Below are 17920 nucleotides of genomic sequence, written 5' to 3'. Positions count from 1 at the left end.
GTAGCTAAGACGACTGAAGGGAAGGGGGCAAAAAAAAGAGAGAGAGAAAGCCGAAGAAGCCAACAGGAGCCAGAGCATGAAGGCTTTGTGAAACTAGGCCAGAAACCGATCGTGCAGATGAATTACGTCTTATTTCCTTGGGTTTGGCGATGGAAAATATTTGTTAAGTAATCTATGCTTGGCGAACAACTAAATGTATTCCTTTCTACATACTCTTGAGTGCTTTTATCGATTTGATTTTAAATAATTCAAACAATCACCATTTACCCTAGGGAATTCTTTCACAGTCTGATAAACACCGTTTTGGATAAATATTTACTAAATCATTCGCTGTTATTAGGTAAAAGGACAAGATTAATAAATGACTTTTAAGGTCCCTTTTAACTTCAAGATTTATTTCCAATCAGATTTTACCTGAGACTCATTATTTCATTGTCTCAAAGATATTGGAGATCCCTATGGATATGATATTACCAAGTATTACAATTGTGTATAACTATAATTATACTGTTATCAATATCACATTAAGAATATATTGTTACATCAATATTATCTAACATTTTAAACCTGATGTTTACATGCTACCTTTTTTTACTGATGGGTTTTAAATAGCACTTTACAAGTGTGGTTGAATGTGGAGTCAGTAAGTTGATTAAAAGGAAGGATTTTTTTTACTGCTTTTAAGAATTAAACATATATCCAAGGAACTACTAGAAATTACCCCCAAGTCAGTCTTTTCCATTCTGTTTCCACACACTTAGTTTTCTATTACTTTTAGGAATGACCTTTATTAACTGAGTCGTTAAAATCCAATAAACATAAAGTCTTCACACCCCACAGCTGGATCCCGCTCTGGAAACAGGCAGAGGACGGCAGGGGCTGCCACCGTTTTACCGAATAATAAGTCAATGAGCCAAGAAGTGAGTCCTTGGGGAAAGGGCGGACTGAAGAGCCCTGAGCTGTTCCGAGTGGCCGGGCTCTTGGCTTACACATCCACATCTTTAATTACTTTCTTCCTCAATTAACTACGCTGTCGGAAAGAAAACCCATGCACAAAATAGCAATGGCAAATGTACGTCAGACTCCCTTTTTAACAGAAAATATTTAAGTTCTCTCATTTCTCAGTGACAAAACCAAGGGCCAGCTTTGGGGGTCTTTAGCCCTCCCTCTCATGACCTTTAGCCAACCAAATCTGCTAAGCAAATACATTCTTGGCCAAAAAAAAAAAATGCATCTATTTATCTAATGCAGCATCAAGATAAGAACCCAGCTGTGACAACCTCGGTGCGGCCTGCCCCGGACACTTGTGCTGTATAAAAAGTCAGGGCCTGGTTTCCAGCAGTTTCCTGACACACACCTGCTCCAGGAGAGGAATACAGTGTGGAGAGCTAAGTTAGCCCTGCGGCGAGGAGGCTCAGGCGGGCACGCAAAGGGGGCGGGACTTCTCTCCCCACACTGGTCTTCCACTGGCCTTCCTCCACTGTGAACGGGGATTTCTCCCCGTTCCCAGTGGCTGCCGCCAGAAGTCAGTGGCTCGCTTAGCTGCCTTTTCACTCAGCACCTGCCCCACTGGCTCCGCCCACCGGCAGGCCGGTTACTCCCCCTTCAACACACAACCAAACACGCCCCTTTCCTCACTCCCTACTGTAATCTCCGTCCTGCCAGCCACGGTCTCAGGGTCCGTGGATTTCTGTTTTCCTCTCCCCGCCCCCATCGGTCCTGCACCAGGAAGCCAGAGAGCATCACCCTGTTGGAATGCACATCAAATCAGGTTTCTCCCCTGCCCAAACCCTCCAGGTTCTTAGGATCCTCTTCAAACTCAACCCATATGTGATCTTGGCTACACTCTGCGCAAGGCATTTTGGTCTTTGAGTTCCTTAAACACATCACACTCCTTTCAGGACCCTGCGCAATTTTCCCTTCTGCCTGGGGCACTTTCCCTCCCGCCCTGGCAGGTCCGACTCAGCGCCCTCTGGTCTTGGCTTACATGTCATCTCCTCCCTGAGTCCTTCCTTCCCTGACTCCCTAAAGGAGGTAGTGCCCCTTCCTGGCTCTGCTCTTGTCTCTCCCTAGCCATGATCACAGCTTGCAATTCTTTGGTGAATTAAAACAAATCTATTTTGTCCCTCGTGCCTGACTTGGAGTGAGCTCTGGGCAGGCATAAGGTTACCAGTAGCTAGCTCCCAACTAATTCTCTGAGTGGATGCGTCACTGTTAACAGCTGGCTACTTCCCCTCACGTTATTTTCTTAGGAGTCTCGCGGTGTGCTTTAAGAAGAAAGCCGTTTTACTCTATGGTAGAAGGGGCTGTGCACCAGTGAGATGTGAATGCTCTTGTGGAGCAGGCTTCATTCAGGTCAAGTTCGTTTAAATTGGGTGCTTCTCAATGTCAGGTGGATCGCCAATATGGCATTCCTTTTTCTTTACTAGACTAAATGAAGTATTTGAAGAACCTCATTCTATCCAGGAGGATAAAGGAAATAGGCAAGCAGTCTTATTTGGGGACCAAGTACTGCCAGACCGTAGACCCAACAAAGTGTTGGCACTAGTGTGGGCGCCTGTGTGCCGATACCTGAGAGACTAATACAATTTGCGTAATGAGTTACTTAAACCCAGGACGTTTTTAAAAGTCTGTGTAGCGATTGCTTTTCAAGTAGTCTGAGCCTCTAAAGAATATCAGTTAGGTTATAATATAAACATTACCATTAAGAAATAAATGCTTACATAAATCAAGCTTAAAACTAAAACTAAAAACAAACAAGTCCACAGTGACACCTTTTAAAGAAATAGCTGTAGTTTAAAATCCCCATCAAAATACTGAAATTCATCGCATTCCTGACCTCCGGGTGCTCAGCCAGGCAAGGAAGGGGCAAAATGACTTGAAGTGGCCGCCGTGTCTCACCGGAGCTCAGGTTCACCCCAGCATCACCCCCGACCACATCTCCCGATGCCTTGGGTTTGACCACTCCTGACAGGAAGAGGAAGCACTGCCCAGTCTCGCCCAGGCCCCTCCCTGACCTACTGGCCAATCAGATCACGGGAGGGGTATGCATTCCAGCATCACCCAAGAATAGCCCGAGTGACTCACCCAGGACAGAAGGTGGTGCAGATCGTTACCAGTAAACAACTCACACCAGTGTTCTGTGCATGTCCGTGCCCGCAGGGCTGGGAGGCAAGCCAGGGCCTCCCTGGAGGTGCTTATCACCCTCAGCACCCTCCTGCCTGCATGCTGGGGGCAGTCCTTTCTCAGACTCCAGGTGCCAGTTCCTCTAGCTGTGCCCTGACCCCTTCCAGAGGCGCGGGGACCTCCCCAGCCCTGTCTTCTCTTCAGGGTCCTCTCATTCTCCCACCCTCCTGCTTCCTTGTCTCTGCCTTGAACGTGCTCACTGCCCCCCAGCCCCCACCTGTCAGCCCTACGAGACATCTCTAGCACATCGCCTTCCCTTAGAAACTTTGCTCTCCGTTTACTGCCTGGTGGCCTTCTTTCCTCCCTGTGGACTGGCTTCTTCTCTACTCTGCCTGCATTTTGGAATAAGGTTACCAGTAGCTCCCAATTGTGTGTCATCAGTTTCAACTACCCAAGGAGACACTGAATTTTCTTTCTTAATTCTAAAATCTAAGGGGAGGGTTCTTATGAAGCCAGCTGTGTCAGAGGCCCACCCCCCAGGGGAAGGATGGAGGGGAGGTGTGTCCACAACATTCAGAGGTTTTGCATCAGGGGGCACCATCCGCCAAACAAGGCAGGAACTGCGGCAGAGCCACAGCAGATCCAAAACACATGCGCGGCTCTTCACCCTGTTGCTGTGGTCCGTTAGGGGGAGGCCTCTTCTTCCCTGACCCATCCCCTCATCATGGACACAGCAGAAGCTGGGGCTGGCTTAATTGAGTTAGTTCTAAGATCCATTCAGGGAACTGGGGACCTACTTTTTGTGACTGACTGCTTTACCTTGCAAGGTGACGGAGATGAGAATTGCTAAAAATCGGAGCGGTGTTGCAGCCAGGTCTTGCTGACCAGTAGAAAAGTACCTCTTATTCTTCTATCGAGAGTGTCTCAGACCTAGAGATACTCAGTATCTGACCCCAGGGTTATTCATCAGGGCCTTTGCTTTCCCGTTTCTCGGAGTAAAATGATCGCAACAGCGTTCTTTAGGAAATCCCATGTACCTGCTTGTACCTGCTTCCTCGTCCTCTGAGCTTTGAGGCGTCTCTTGCACAGATGAACATGAACAGTGTAGCCGGACAGGGAGAGATCCAAGGGACACGAAGCAGCCCCGGAATTGCCACTTCAGGGTCCGTACGAGGAACAGAACTTGCAGCTCGCTCTCCTGTGGAATGTGGCTGCACAGGAGTCAGAGCCCTGGCGGCCTGGTCTCCCGCGGGAGAAACGGCCACACCCACTCCAGCGCACCCGGAGCACTTGCTGTTAACACAGTGGGCAGGAGGCCACCTCCGTCCCCTTCCCCATCAAGGACCAAATATGACAAAGTTCAAGACAAAACTCTCCAGTTTATTGCAAGCATGAGGGTGAGGACAGCTGAGCTCAGTGACTGATTCCAGTGAAATTCAGACTGTGAACACTTGGAGTGTTTCTGCCCCCTGGAAGGTTCTGCATCGCCTGTCCTGATGGGCTGAGAAACAAGAAGGCCTACGCCCGCCGTCTGAGGCTCAGGGACTTGGAATGACAGTGTGTGTTAGGGTCAGCGCTCCCCGCTGTGAGCTTGAGGTGGGCTGTTTAGATCGTTTAAAGGGGTAGCAGTTTCTATCCAAGACTGGTGCTGGCCCATTTCTGCACAGTATCTATGGGATTATTATGTCTTATCTTGCGCTCCATATATATGGCATATACACACACACATACATATACATACATGTACATATATCTGTACTTCTTATTTTGAAAACGTCAGAGCTGTAGAATAGCCTGAAGCGTCGTGCAGTGAACACTTACCTGCTCTTCAGTTTGCCACACTCGATCCTCTCCCACTCTCGTTCTCATGTGCTCGCTTCCTCCCTCACTCCCCCTCCCCGACACACACCCACACCCACACATTCTCGCTGAGCCGTTTGAAAGTGGTTGTGCATCACTCCACTTCAGTCCTGAACACGTCAGCACGTTTCTGCTACAAACTGGGACACTGTCCCCTGTAACCAGGGTACCATGGACCTAACACACCAATATTATGTCATCTGTAGTCCCCACTCACGTTCCCGGTGGTCTGAATAAAGGCTGTTTTTTTTCCTTTTTAGATAACTAGGACCTAATCCGGGACTGCACTCTGCACTTAATTGTCATACTCCTTTAGTCCCCTTAAGGCTCGGGCAGTCTCATACACACACACACACATACACACACACGTATTTTCTTTCATGACACTCATTTTTGAAGCAGCCAAGCCAACTGTCTAAGTTCTGGATTTGTGTCATTGTTCCTCAATATATATTTTTAAAGATTTTAGAGAGGAGAAGGGAGAAGGAGAGAGAGAGAAACACCAACGTGTGGGGACCTGGCCTGCAACCCAGGCACGTGCCCTAGGCTGGGATTTGAACCAGCAAACCTTGGATTTGCAGGCTGGCGCTCAACCACTGAGCCACACCAGCTGGGGTGTTGCTCATGATATTTTAAGTCAAGTATCTTACAGGAATGTCATGTCACACCGATGAGGTCATGTTCCTTCCTATCAGGGGGCAGAGGATGTCAGTTCTGCGTAATATTTTGAAATAGGAGAGACTAATTTTGCGGAGAAAATGCAGTTAAGAGTCGGGGAATCTGTGAAGAAGAAGAAAACGAGTCTGTCCAGGCTGCCAGACCAGCGCTGCCGGAGCCGGCCACCTCCGGTTAAGTCACAGCTTCACACCATTAGTGGAGTGGGGGGCGGGTGGCAGGTGGTGTGGACGTGAAAACATGCCCCTCTTCTCTCAGAAACCCTCTCCTGGCAGAGGGGGGCCCAACAGCTGGGGAGATTGCCCGGTGGGATGAGAATATTTTTTGGCTCTAGGTCAGGAGCACGGGTTGCCACGTGGCAAGGCAGGAAGCGGTGGCTCGGTCCCCAGGGCCGTGTCCCACGCTGCGTGTTTCCACGTTCACTGCTTCCCAGGGCACTCACGACTCTATGGGCCCATCTTCCCTCTGCCTTCCACCCCAGCTGCACTCACTCCCCTTTGTGTTCCTTCCCTCGTGCTCGCTGACCAGGGCCCCACCCTCCAAGCTCCCCCACCCCCATGTCTGTGGCAGCCAGCTGCCACAATGGGCCCTGGTGACCCGGCATGCCCCCGGGTTCCTCACCTTCGTGCCGTGCCTCACTGTACCAGGGCTGGTCTGCGTGGCCAATGGCGTGTGGCAGACACAACGTGTCACTTCTGAGATTAGGTAATAAAGGGCCGGGGCCCCTGCCTTGGGCTGGTCTTCAGTCTCTCTCCCTCCCTCTCTCCCACATTCTCTATGTTTTTCGGATCACCCACGAATTTCCACGTCATGAACACACTCAAGCGCCCTACGGGATGGCCCGCGTGATGAGGAGCGAATAGCCCCGTGGGCGAGCTTGCAGGCGGGTGCTCCCGCCCCAGGTGGGCCTTGGGCTAATGGCAGCCCTGGCGCCCAATCTGACCGCAAGCTCCCGGGAAGCTCCGAGCCAGACCCGCCAGCTAAGCCATTCCTGGATTCCTGACGCTCAGAAACTGCGAGATCATCGCTATTTGTCGCTTTAAGCCACTGAATTGTGGGGTAATTGTCACGCAGCCTCGGAACCAGACGCTGTCTGTGTCCGTCGTCACAGTAACGCCCGGCCTGCCTGACCCCAGCCCGCTGCACTGGTCTCTGCCCTCCAGAACTCCCCGTGCACGCTGTGTCCTCCCGCTCTCCCTAGACTTTATTATTGCGCTGTTTGGATAGTAATAGAGTTACGGGTTTTGAAAAATCGGGAATTATGAGTATGTAATGAAAAGTCTCATTCTGGTTTCACCGCCAGCCAGTTCCTGCCCTTGTATGACTCAGAAGCAGTTTAAACATCGTACATGCAAGCACATTTTCCGCAGCTGACCTTGAACAAAGCAGGGGTTGGGGTGCCGACCCTCCCTCCCACTCAGAAGTTCACGTATAACCACAGTCGGCCCCCTGCACGTGTGGACGTCCGGCCATGCAGGTGGCCCTTGAGCAGCACGGGACTGAGCCCTGCAGGTCAGTTTAGGAAAATCCCTGTATAAAGTGGGCCCGTTCGAGAGTCAGCCGTGCGCCGCGTTCTTCTCTCTCCTGCCCTTCCCTCGTCTTGCCTCGCATGGCCTCTGGGAGGGCTTTCTGTTCAGCCCACAGTGAGCCTTCTCCTGCGGTACGGTGTTCTATTGTGCAGATTCACCACGGTTCATTTCCCCCGTCTCCTGGGGATGGACCTCCAGTTTGTCTCCACGCTCTCGCCGTCTCCATCGGCCGGCGGAAAGGTGTCCACGTGCTAATCCCCAGCACCTGTGAGTGTGTCACCTGCCACGGCTGAGGGGCTTTGCGCCGTGATTAGGGATGGTAGAGTGGGGAGATGGGCCTGGGTTACCCAGGTGGGCCCAGTGATGGGTCGAGGGTCCTCATAAGAGGAAGGCAGGAGAGTCGGAGTCAGTAAGATGACAGGAAGGTGGCAGCGGGGGTCGGAGGGACACGGGTCAGGAACCAGGGACCACGGGGAGCCTCGACTTGGAATTGGCCTCTTCCCTAGAGCCCGCAGGAAGAACAGGCTCTTGCTTTAGCTGGGCCAGACCCGTTTCGGACCTCTGACCGCCGCAACTGCAAGGTAGTAAGTCTCTGTTGGCCCACGCCACCTTGCTTGTTGTGGGTGTGGGTCACAGCAGCCTCAGGGAGCCAGTTCGGCTCCGGGTACCAGCAATTACAAGCAGACCCGCGTCACATAACCTTGTGTGTCTGAGCCTCTGCCGTTGTGGGAGTGTGTGTGCAGGTAGAAGTCTAGATGTGGAACTGCCCAGGGCCAGGGTCAGTTTTGGCAACTGTTAACTCTGTGTTCCGCCCTGACTGGTGTGGCTCGGTGGGTTGGGCGTCACAGTGTTGAGTGAAGGGTTGCCAGTTTGATATGGGTGTTTCTCTCCCTCTCTTTCTCCTTCCCTCCCCCTCTACGAATAAACAAATAAAATCTTTTAAAAATCTGCTTTCCACAGCCCCCAAACCACACGTGTCATGAAACTTTGGCATTTTTACTATTGTGTAGTGGAAAACCCTCGCTCCTCCCGCAGCCTAATTATAGAGCCCCCCTCGTCTGCACAGCTCGTTAGGATCTTCCTCAGCGGTCAGACCCGGTCCCCATTTCTGTTTTACCTTACGTCATTGCTGGCCCCTTGTCCTCCCTCATACCTGGTGTAGAGCAGGTTCTCTCTCCTGAAGGGTAAAAGGAAATCGTGTATCCAAAGGCATTTGTTTTACAGTAGTTTGTGGACAAAAAACGTGATGTAGAATCCATTTTATCCAACTTCCGTTTATGGAAACAAAATGTTTTCCTTTGTTTTGGATGAAAACATCCTAACGGCCATCATTGATGAGTGAATAGCTAACACCTGGTTGCCTGGCAACGTCCTGATCATTTCTGATGAGCAGTGGATTTAAGGCCACGCCCAGCCCGTGCGCCCCTGCCTCTACCACAGACCTTTCTGAGAGAGGCCGACAGAACCCAGGCCCCTCCAGGCCTCGACCCTTACGATTATTTGCACTTGAGCTAAAACCTGTTTGTCATGTCCTAAGCACCCACAGCTGCGCCAGAGGCTGGACTGGAAGTGCTTTTCCATTGGAAAGGGAGGCAAATGTAAACTTCTTCCGCCTTCTTCCTCTTCCTGTAGCTCTGGATCTGCCCACCGCTGCTCCTTCTGTTTTCTATTGTTTGCACGGCCCACACCTTTATTTGCTTTCAGAACTGAAAACCCTGATAGCAGGGAAAGAGGAAGCTATCACCTTCTTAAAAACACTGGAGACTTAAATTAGGTTGCTTTCGATAATAACGCAGCCTAGTCGGTTTGAAATTTAATAAAGAGTTGTAGTGGTTCTGATCTGAGAAATACCCTGGTTAATCACTCGAGCTGTTAGCTAAATATTTTCTTTTATTTAATATGCAGTGTTCAGCTTCCATGCAAACCAGCATTAGAGTACGGACACAGAGTTCTCAGAACGTCCAAGAAGCCACGGAAGTTAATGAATTCAGTGCAATAAATCGCGGAAACACGAAACCAAACCAAAGAAGTCTGTTGACAGCGAGCCCAGTTATCAAAACTCTTTGTTTCCTGGACAGGGAAGAGGACCCGAAAGAGGGAGGCCTTTTAAGAGAAGCACGCGCCCCTTGCTGTTGTGAGCGGGTGACCGTGGACAGGACTGGCCAGCTTCCCAGAGGTAGAAGCCGAACAGGTGATGTGAAGGCAGACCTGCCACGCTGCCTCCTCCCCCGATGGAGAGCCGGTCCACCCCGTGACCGACGCTGGCTCAGCAGGACACCTGACTTGAGTTGTCAGCAGCCCACCACAGGAGGGCGAGTTGGTGAAGCAGACGCCAGCACCGGGCCCTGCCGTCACTGCCAGGAGATCAGAGGGTGCCCCTTTAGAAACAGCCCCTGGGACTGTTGTTTCTAAACTCTAAACTCCCTGAACAGCCATCGCCATGTGGGACACCACTCCTTCTGCCAGGACAGCAGCTTCCTGTGAGCAGGAGCTGTTTTCCCCAACATAGGGCACGTGTGACGGTCCTCAGTCTTCGGGGTGCCGCGTTCTAAATTTGCATTCCTGTTTTTCCATTTCCAAAGCTCCATTGTGCATCTGATTTTATACCTTTTACCAAGCCTCCGTGATCTGTCTTTCTGTGGTCACTCCCATATCGTGCCCTCTGCCTCAGCTGGGCTGACCCCCAGGGGCAAGGCCACCCTGCCTGCTCTCACTGCATCACCAGTGTGTTTGCGGTGTGGACGCTTAGTAGGCACTCAAGTATTGGTTGAATCATAAACGGAGACCAGAAAACGTGGGCAGGATTGGAAACGTGAAGGGGAGGAGCCTCGAGTGATGTGGATAAGGAGGCTTGACCCAAGGCAGCAATTCCTAACCCATTTCCATCAGTGTCCCCCAAGCAGAGAAATGAACCCTCCCTAGAAGAGAAACTAAATACATGGAATAAGACTTCTGTCAGGTACTGCTGAACTTCAGAAGGCCACGAAGGGCCATTGTAGTATGTAAGATCTTCCCCTCCCTTCCCCCAGCTCCCAGAACTGACCTGGGGGTGTTGCCCCCATGGAAAGCACATGGTCTGAAGCCCGGGTCCTTCTGTCTCTGGTGGGCCTACTTCCACTTCCTGAGGGTCTGATCAGAAGGTGGTGTGTGAGCTCTGGGTTGGGTTGGGCCCGAGGTGAAGTGATGTAGGCCTGCAGCAGTGAGCTGGCGTCTGGTCTGAGAGCGGGAGGCAGGAAGCAGTTGTCACCTCCTGGGGGGGGGGGGGATTGGGGGAGGTGGGAGGACTGGGAGAGGCTGCTCTATCGGGAAGAGGTCCAGGAGAATCCAACCTGAAAACGACACAGGAGTGGCTTTGCCTTGTGGGGGTAGGGCTGTCCCTCCAAGGACAGATTCATTCATGCATCCAGAGACCGGGAAGAGTCACTCGTATGTCCAGGAGCCTGTTCCAAATTCAATCGTTGTGAAGTCGGGGCAAGGGGGAGCCGAGCATGACCAGAAGACCCAAGGGTGTGATCGGAACGCCGCAGACGTTGCCCACTGAAGCTCAGTTGTTCCCTCCGACTTGCAACCGATGGGCATTTTCAAAGTCTAGATCGCTCTGTGTATCTACTTGACAGCTTGTAATAACAGTTTGTGATTAACAGTTTGTTTCTTTCCCCATAGTTTAATTAACCTATTTTGCTCCTGTGGGTATGGAGATGTAACGAGAGGGGAAAGAGGAATTCCAGCAATGGAAAGGAGGAGCTATCAGCATTCCTTCACATGGGTTTACAGATATTCTAAAAAGAGAACCTTTGGGTGGGCTGGGAACAAATCATTTTGATTGCCTGATGTGTACATTTGGCCTAAAAATCTCTGTAGTTCCAACACTTGCCATCGGCATTATTCACAGCAGCCGAAAGGTGTCCGTTGATAGGACCTGTAATACACCGTGTGGTGGACACGTGCACTGGAATGCCGTTCAACCTTAGAGAGGCAGGGAATCCTGACACGGGCCACAACACGGATGAGACTTGGAGACGTTCTGCCAAGTGAAACGAGCCAGTCACAAAGAGACAAATGCCTTACGATTCCACTGTGAAAAGACAAAACAATTTGGAAAGGAGCTTGATGTCCCGTACTCAAGAGAAAACAATCCAGGGACTGGGCGAGCGCCCTTCTGCAGGGAGCCGGTTTTCTAGAGTGCCAGAAGCCGCAACGCAGAGGCAGGGTGCGACTGGCTGGGAGTGCATATGTATTTCACCGTATTTAGAAAAGTCAAGAAACAAGGAAATAAATGCCGAGCCCAGAGTTGGCTTGGCGTCTGGGGGCTGGCTCTGCTCATGCGGAGCATGGAGCCCCTGGCTCCATCATGGGCCTAGAGATTTACTTCGACACCACTTACCTAGAGTGGCCAAGTTCACGGAGAGCAGAGGAGTGGTCGGCAATGCCCGGGGGGAGGGGAAGTGGGGAGATGTTGAGTGGATGGGAACAGGGTTTTAGTTTAGGATGAAGTTCTGGAGTGGATGGTGCTGGTGGATCACAACCGTGCGAATATCCCAAATGCCACTAAACTGAACGCATAAAAATGGTTACAGTGGTAAATCTTGTTTTTATATATATATAATATATATATTTACCACAATAAAAATATTTTAAAATATCTGCTATTTGAGCACCTATTAAATGCTACGTGCCTTATGTACAATTCCACTAATCTTTAAGACTACTGTGCGTAGTGAACACAGCCATAGTTCACAGATGTGGCAACTGCATCCAAGGTCCCACAGCTGGTGAGTCAGAGTTAGGTCCCTGTAAAGTTAAATCCTGTGCTCACCCCGCCCTACCGCACGCATCTCTAGATGGAGAAATTTCAGGGGAGAACCTCAAGAATCACTAATAGAATTGAAATTGTGATAACGGAAAGACGAAAGCATGCTGTTCAGATGGCAGCTAAAGACGGCGGGGCTGGCTGAGTGTTCACGTAACTGAAATAGAAATAGGAGCAGGAAGGCATTTCCGAGTTTCAGGAGGAAACGAGTCACGAGGTTTGCAGAGATTTCAATCCTGGCTCATTGATGAGAACGGGGCATCAGCTACTGTTTCCAACAGCAGAGTCAGTGCGGAGCTGACTTTGAGTACCATTCATGTTGGACGTGAGATACAGGCGAATGTGAGAAAAGACTGAGAAAGAATGCCCCTTTGACTCCCGGGGACTGGCCTAGGGGGCCTTCAGGAGTCGCTCTCACACTTGGGGTCACATGGACTGCTCAAGACCAGCCAGCCCCTCAGCTAGGGGTGGCTGTGCTTTTCCACTCTGGGCCGTGAACCGTGGAGTTGAGACGGAATCGATTCTTGTGGGGCACGCGGGGGGCTGTGAAGTGAGTCTGAGGTGTGTGCACCCACCCAGCTGGCCCTGGCTGGCCTCAGCGGGTGGAAGTCGCATTTCTCTAGCCAGGATTCTGCTGGGACCCTTCAGGTGTCTGCCCTTCCTCCTCTTGGGACGTTATATTTTTTATGGTACAGACTGGACCTTGATGCTTCTGGCCCACAGTCTCCCAGAGCTGGGATGGTGCAGTAGCTCAGTGAGAAGTGAGATGTGACTTTGGACTGAATGTCCCCTTGTAGCCGTTTTCATGAGGCATCTGGATGACTCCCTGTGGCTTGTCACCATCCACTCACTGTATTAAATAGGAAATTTAGGGGAGTTTAAAAAAATTTTTTTTGCTGATAATGTTTTTCTTGGTAAAAAAAAAGTCTTTCTAAAAAAAAATGTTGCTGTCTCCTGGGATAGTCCCAGTAATAAGAGCAAACACTCTGGAAGGATTGATTTTGGCAGGAGGCCACGTAAACACTTCTGTTTCTGTGTGTGATTTATGGGTAAGGTTGACAAACATTGTTAAAACAATGATCATAAATAGAGAATGTGTCAGAGTTTGGGCTCAGCCACCGTGGCTGCTGCTGACTTGGAGGACCCCTGGGAACTGCTGTGCCTGTGCCAGCCGTGGCGTGGAATTTACCGCGACAGTTTTGCAAATTGCTTGCCAGCCTCAAATCTATCAGACACCAATGCTGTATAACATTAGGCGGTGCTTTTTAGTTAGGGTTTCTTTTCTTTTCTTTCTTTTAAGAAAAAGAGGCTTAATATGGGTTTAGGTACCCATATTTAGGTGCTGATAAAAATCAGTTTATAACGTATTTTGTAAAAGCCGGTGTTTTTACTTTAAAATAGATGTGGGGATGAGTGTACATACCTCCCGTTGTTCTTCGGTGGTGCTGCGGGGGTTCTGGCCGAATGGGACATAGGAACTGTGTCGGCCACCTAGTCGTCTCACCTGTCAATGAGGACACGCTCGTGTCCACCTCCCTGCACCTTCTCCTCGATCGGGGCTGCTCTCGGCCATCTGCATTTACACATACATGTTAGAACCGGCTCACCAAGTTTCACGGAAATCGTTGGGATTCCCAGTGGGGGTAAATCAGTAGGTCATTCTGGTGAGAACTTTACAGAATCGAATCTTCCAATCCACACACTTCGCCTACCTCCCTGTGTATTATATCTTTGATGCATTCTCTATAAAATTATGGTTTTCTCCACGAAGGTCTTACACAGTTTACAGACATGGTTATAGACTTATAGACACAGTTTATAGACTTATTACTTGGTTCATTGCATTTTTGGTGCTATTGCAAATTACATAATTTGTTAAAATTTCTAGTTGTTTGGTGTATGAGTAGCTAACTTGCTATGTTGATTGACTATTTCTTGGAATTTGAATGTATGTAATCATATCATTTTTAAATTAGTTTTTTTTTTCTTCATTGCCAGTTCTTTTGCTTTTTATTTATTTTCCTTATTGCGCTCGCTAGGACCTGCAGCCCAGCGCTGACCGGAGTGCTGGTGGCAGCCACCTTTTCCTTCTTCTCAGGTTCAGTATTTCAGGTCAAGGACAACACCTTTCATTTCTGGTAGGTCTCCCTTGTCAGAATGAGGAAGTTCCCTCCTATTCCTAGTTTACTTAGTATTTGTTTTTTTAAATTATGGAATGAGTTTTGAATTTTATCAAATGCTTTTTATACATCTGGGTCGATCATTTGCTCTTTTCTACTTTAATCTGCTAACGTATTGATGGTCTCAATTTTTTTCCACGTTGAACTCAATCAAGCATTCCTGGAGTAAACAAAACACATTTTCCTTTCTGCGTATTGCCGGCTGTAGTTTGCAACTATCAGACGTTGTTGTGAAGTCCACTGTCCTCGTTTGGTGTCCAGCTCTGTGGTGCGGACAGCCCCACAGCCCCACAGCCGTTCCCCGTGCAGGGAGCCCGCCCCCTCGACCCCTGGCAACCGCCAATCTGCGGCATTTCTCAGAATGTCATAGGCGTTGAATTGTGGGGCCTGCAGCTTTTCGAAGGCTACTTCCTTAGCGGAGTGCATGTAAATAGCAGTGTGTATCGATCATTCATTTCTAATTTTTATTGCCAAGTAGCATCTCATTGTGTGGATGCAGCGTGGTTTCTCTCTTCACCATCGGGCAACCTAGTTAACTTCCCCTTGTCGGTGCACCTTGAATGAATTTTCCACGTGCGTTCACAGACCTCTGTTTGAGCACAGGTGCTTGCTTCACTTGGGTGAATACCTAGGGGCAGGATTGCCAGACCACACCGTCAGTGTATGTTTGACTTTACATAAGAAACTGCCGCCCTGGTTGGTGTGGCTCAGTGGGATGGGTATCGTCCTGCAAACTGAAGGGTCGCCGGTTCAATCCCCGGTCAGGACACGTGCCTGGGTTATGGGTTTGATCCCCAGTCAGGGCATATCCAGGAGGCAACTGACTGATGTTTCTCTCGCACACAGCAGTGTTCCTCTCCCTCTCTCCCTCTCTTCCCCTCTCTCTAAAAATAAGTAAAGAAAATCTTTAAAATTAAAAAATAGAAGAATTTGCTCAGTTGTCTTCCAAAGTGGTTGTGCCGTTTCAGGTTCTGTAACAGAAACAGGAGTATTCAGGCTGTCTGTTTCTTCTTGAGTTTGGTCTTATGGGAGAGGCCACACTTTCCTGACCCATCTTTGGTTTTCAGCTGGGGCTCCTTGACAGAAAATCAGATCAACGAGAGGAACACGCATCATCAAGCTTGGCAGTGCCCATGATGGAAGAGAGAACTCAGTGAAAAGTCATTCCAAGTGGTGGTTTAGAATAGCCTGCTTATGGATTCGCATCTTCAAAGGGCAGTGGACTGTAGAGAAAGGACAGAGGAAGGGAAGCAGTTGGCAGCTTCTAGCCCGGGAGGAGGGCAGGGAGGAGAGGCTGTTTGCAGCTTCGTCGGTGCCAACTCCCGGCTGGTAGGCGTCCGCTTCCAGGGAAAGAAGGATTGATGTCCTGCCTTTTGTCCGGGCAGGAGACGGGGGAGGCAGAGAGCTTCCCTGCGTTTGCCGCTGCTTAATTTTCTTCCACTCAAAGTAATTGTCAGGTCAGAGGCGTATTTTGGTGTGGCGTTCTGGCTTCCTGTAGGAATCGTTGGTCTGTTCAACACATGGAATTTATAAGCATAATCTTTTTTTTGGTGCTACCCCTCATTAGCTTTCTAATTCTGTAGTGATGTTTTCTCTTTCATTCCCGGCACTGGAACTTGGGGTTTCTCCCTTTTTTCTTGGTCAGTCTGACTAGAGGTTTATTAATTTATTGATTTTTTTTTTCAAAGAACTGTATTTGAGTTTTATTGATTTTTCTGTTTTAAATCTTCTGATTTAGTGTCTTGTATAGTATTGGGCTGGCCAAAAAGTCTGTTACGTTTTTTCTGTACAATGACTCTGGTAGTGCCCAGTTGTCTTTAACTTCTTTCGAAACAATTGTTAGACTGTATTGTGACAGCTGTCAATCAGCGTGCATTAAAAAAAACTTATCAAAATTGGTGAATTTTGAGGCAACCATTTTAATATTGAAGATGGAAGAAAATATGCAACATTTTCAGCATATTATGCTTTATTATTTCAAGAAAGGTAAAAATGTAACTGAAACACAAAAAAAGATTTGTGCTGTGTGAGGGCGGAGAAGGTGCACTGACTGACTGAATGTGTCAAAGGCGGTTTGTGAAATTTCTTGTACTATTGACATTTTGGCCAAATAATTCTCTGCTGTGGGGCTGTCTTATGCTTTAGAAGATGTTTAGCAGCACCCCTGGGCTCTGCTCACTAGAAGCCAATAGCGGGGGACAGCCGATATAGTCAAAATATCCCAATCAACAAAGTTATCGTTGAAAATGAAAAACGTGTCTTTTATTTTACGGAAAACACCATACAGGCTTTTTGGCCAACCCAATATTATTTTGCATTCCTTTTGCTGGGTTTGGGTTTATTCTGCTCTTCTTTTTCTACGTAAAGTTTAGGATGTTTAGGTACTGACTTAATAACCTCTTTTCGAATATAATCATTTAGTGCTATAAATTTCCCTCAAAGGACAAATTTTGATATGTTGATGTTATTTTCATTCAGTTGAAAATATTTTCTAATTTTCCTTGAAACCTCAACAACTTTGTGAATTCTCTAGTTATAAGATTGAATACCGCCTAGGTCGGTCTGTCTGTCCCCCTGACAGACGGGGAGGTGAAGGGTGGGCCGGGGTGCTTGTCCCGGTTTTGCACTGAGGAGCGGACGAGCTGTACCTCAGTCATAGCTGAGGAAGGCCTCAGTTCCAGGAAGAGGGAGACACCCAGAGGGCGGGTTCCCAGGGACAGGACAGAAGCAAAGGCAGCCCACGGAGCTGGGGTAGGGCTGGGGGACAGTGGCCTGTGGAATATTCCCCACCCAAAGGGAAGGTGTCGGGTCCCAGTGCCTTGTGTGGTGGCGAACATCGCAGATTTTATACTCGTGATTTGCTCACATTTCGTGGCCCTTTTCTACAAGAAGGAAGCAAGAATCACTAAGCTCTGTCCGTGACTATGGACCGGGGAGCGGAGGGAACACAAGTAGTTTAGGAGAGAGGTCACAAGAGTTCAAGTCTGGGCGCGTGGAGGACGGATGATCTACCCACGGCAGCAAAGACCTGGTCTGGAGGGCGTTGCTCTGGGGGGAAAGTAAGTTCAGTGTTTAACACGCTGAGTTTGAGGTTGTACGAGGCTGTGATGAGCAGCAGCCCGACGCTGGGCAAAGGTGCCAGGGTGGGGTTTCACCAGGCTGCAGACAACAGCCCAGAGCTCTCGGGGCAGTGGAGGACAGACAGACAGACAGCTGACTCTGCACAGAGCCACGGAGAAAAGTGAAGGCTGTAGTCAATGAAGTCGTCTTGAACGATGTCAGCTTGTACGCAGTGTTTCATAAGCTTCCACTGAGACGTTTGTGAGCACGTGTGTGGAGGGTGGACGGCAGAAACTTCCGAGATGATGTGAGATTTCAACGTCTGGAGGTGGAGGCTTTACCCGGGAATGTGGGCTTATGTGTGGGGGTAAAAACCAACCAACCAACCAACAAACCAACCAACCAAACAAAGCCCCCTCAAGGTTTTGTAGTCGGTCGACCTGACACGGACCCCAAAGCTGTACTTCTCAGCCCCCCACTCACAGCCTTGTGTGCTATTATTTAATACAGGATTAAAAAAAAATAAGCCTGACCCTGTAGTTCCTCTTCCCACAGCACATTAGAAGTCAGCAGGCTCTGTTCTGAGGGTCCGCAAGGTGGCCCTTCGTGTCTGCTGGCGTTCGCCCACCTCCTTCAGCACTGTGGCTTTCTTAAGAGTGGACGGGAGCTGAGTGGGTACG

General features: G+C 49.3%; 2 protein-coding genes across 3 annotated transcripts in view; one reads left to right on the top strand and one right to left on the bottom strand.

Moving 5' to 3' along the window:
- Positions 1–2978, bottom strand: part of DHX32 (DEAH-box helicase 32 (putative)) — a 41231-nt gene extending 38253 nt beyond the window's left edge. For both annotated transcript variants that reach the window (XM_053923273.1, XM_053923274.2), the window contains exon 1: positions 2840–2978. The gene's annotated coding sequence lies outside the window, so the exon portion shown is untranslated. The remainder of the gene's footprint in view (positions 1–2839) is intronic.
- FANK1 (fibronectin type III and ankyrin repeat domains 1) overlaps positions 1–17920 on the top strand; it is a 50266-nt gene that overhangs the window by 1503 nt on the left and 30843 nt on the right. The window lies entirely within an intron of this gene.

This window comes from Desmodus rotundus, chromosome 4, assembly GCF_022682495.2.
Source record: "Desmodus rotundus isolate HL8 chromosome 4, HLdesRot8A.1, whole genome shotgun sequence".
NCBI classification, from domain to species: Eukaryota; Metazoa; Chordata; class Mammalia; order Chiroptera; family Phyllostomidae; genus Desmodus; species Desmodus rotundus.
The sequence above is the reverse complement of the archived record's forward strand: the minus strand, read 5'-3'. Positions and strand labels throughout refer to the sequence as shown.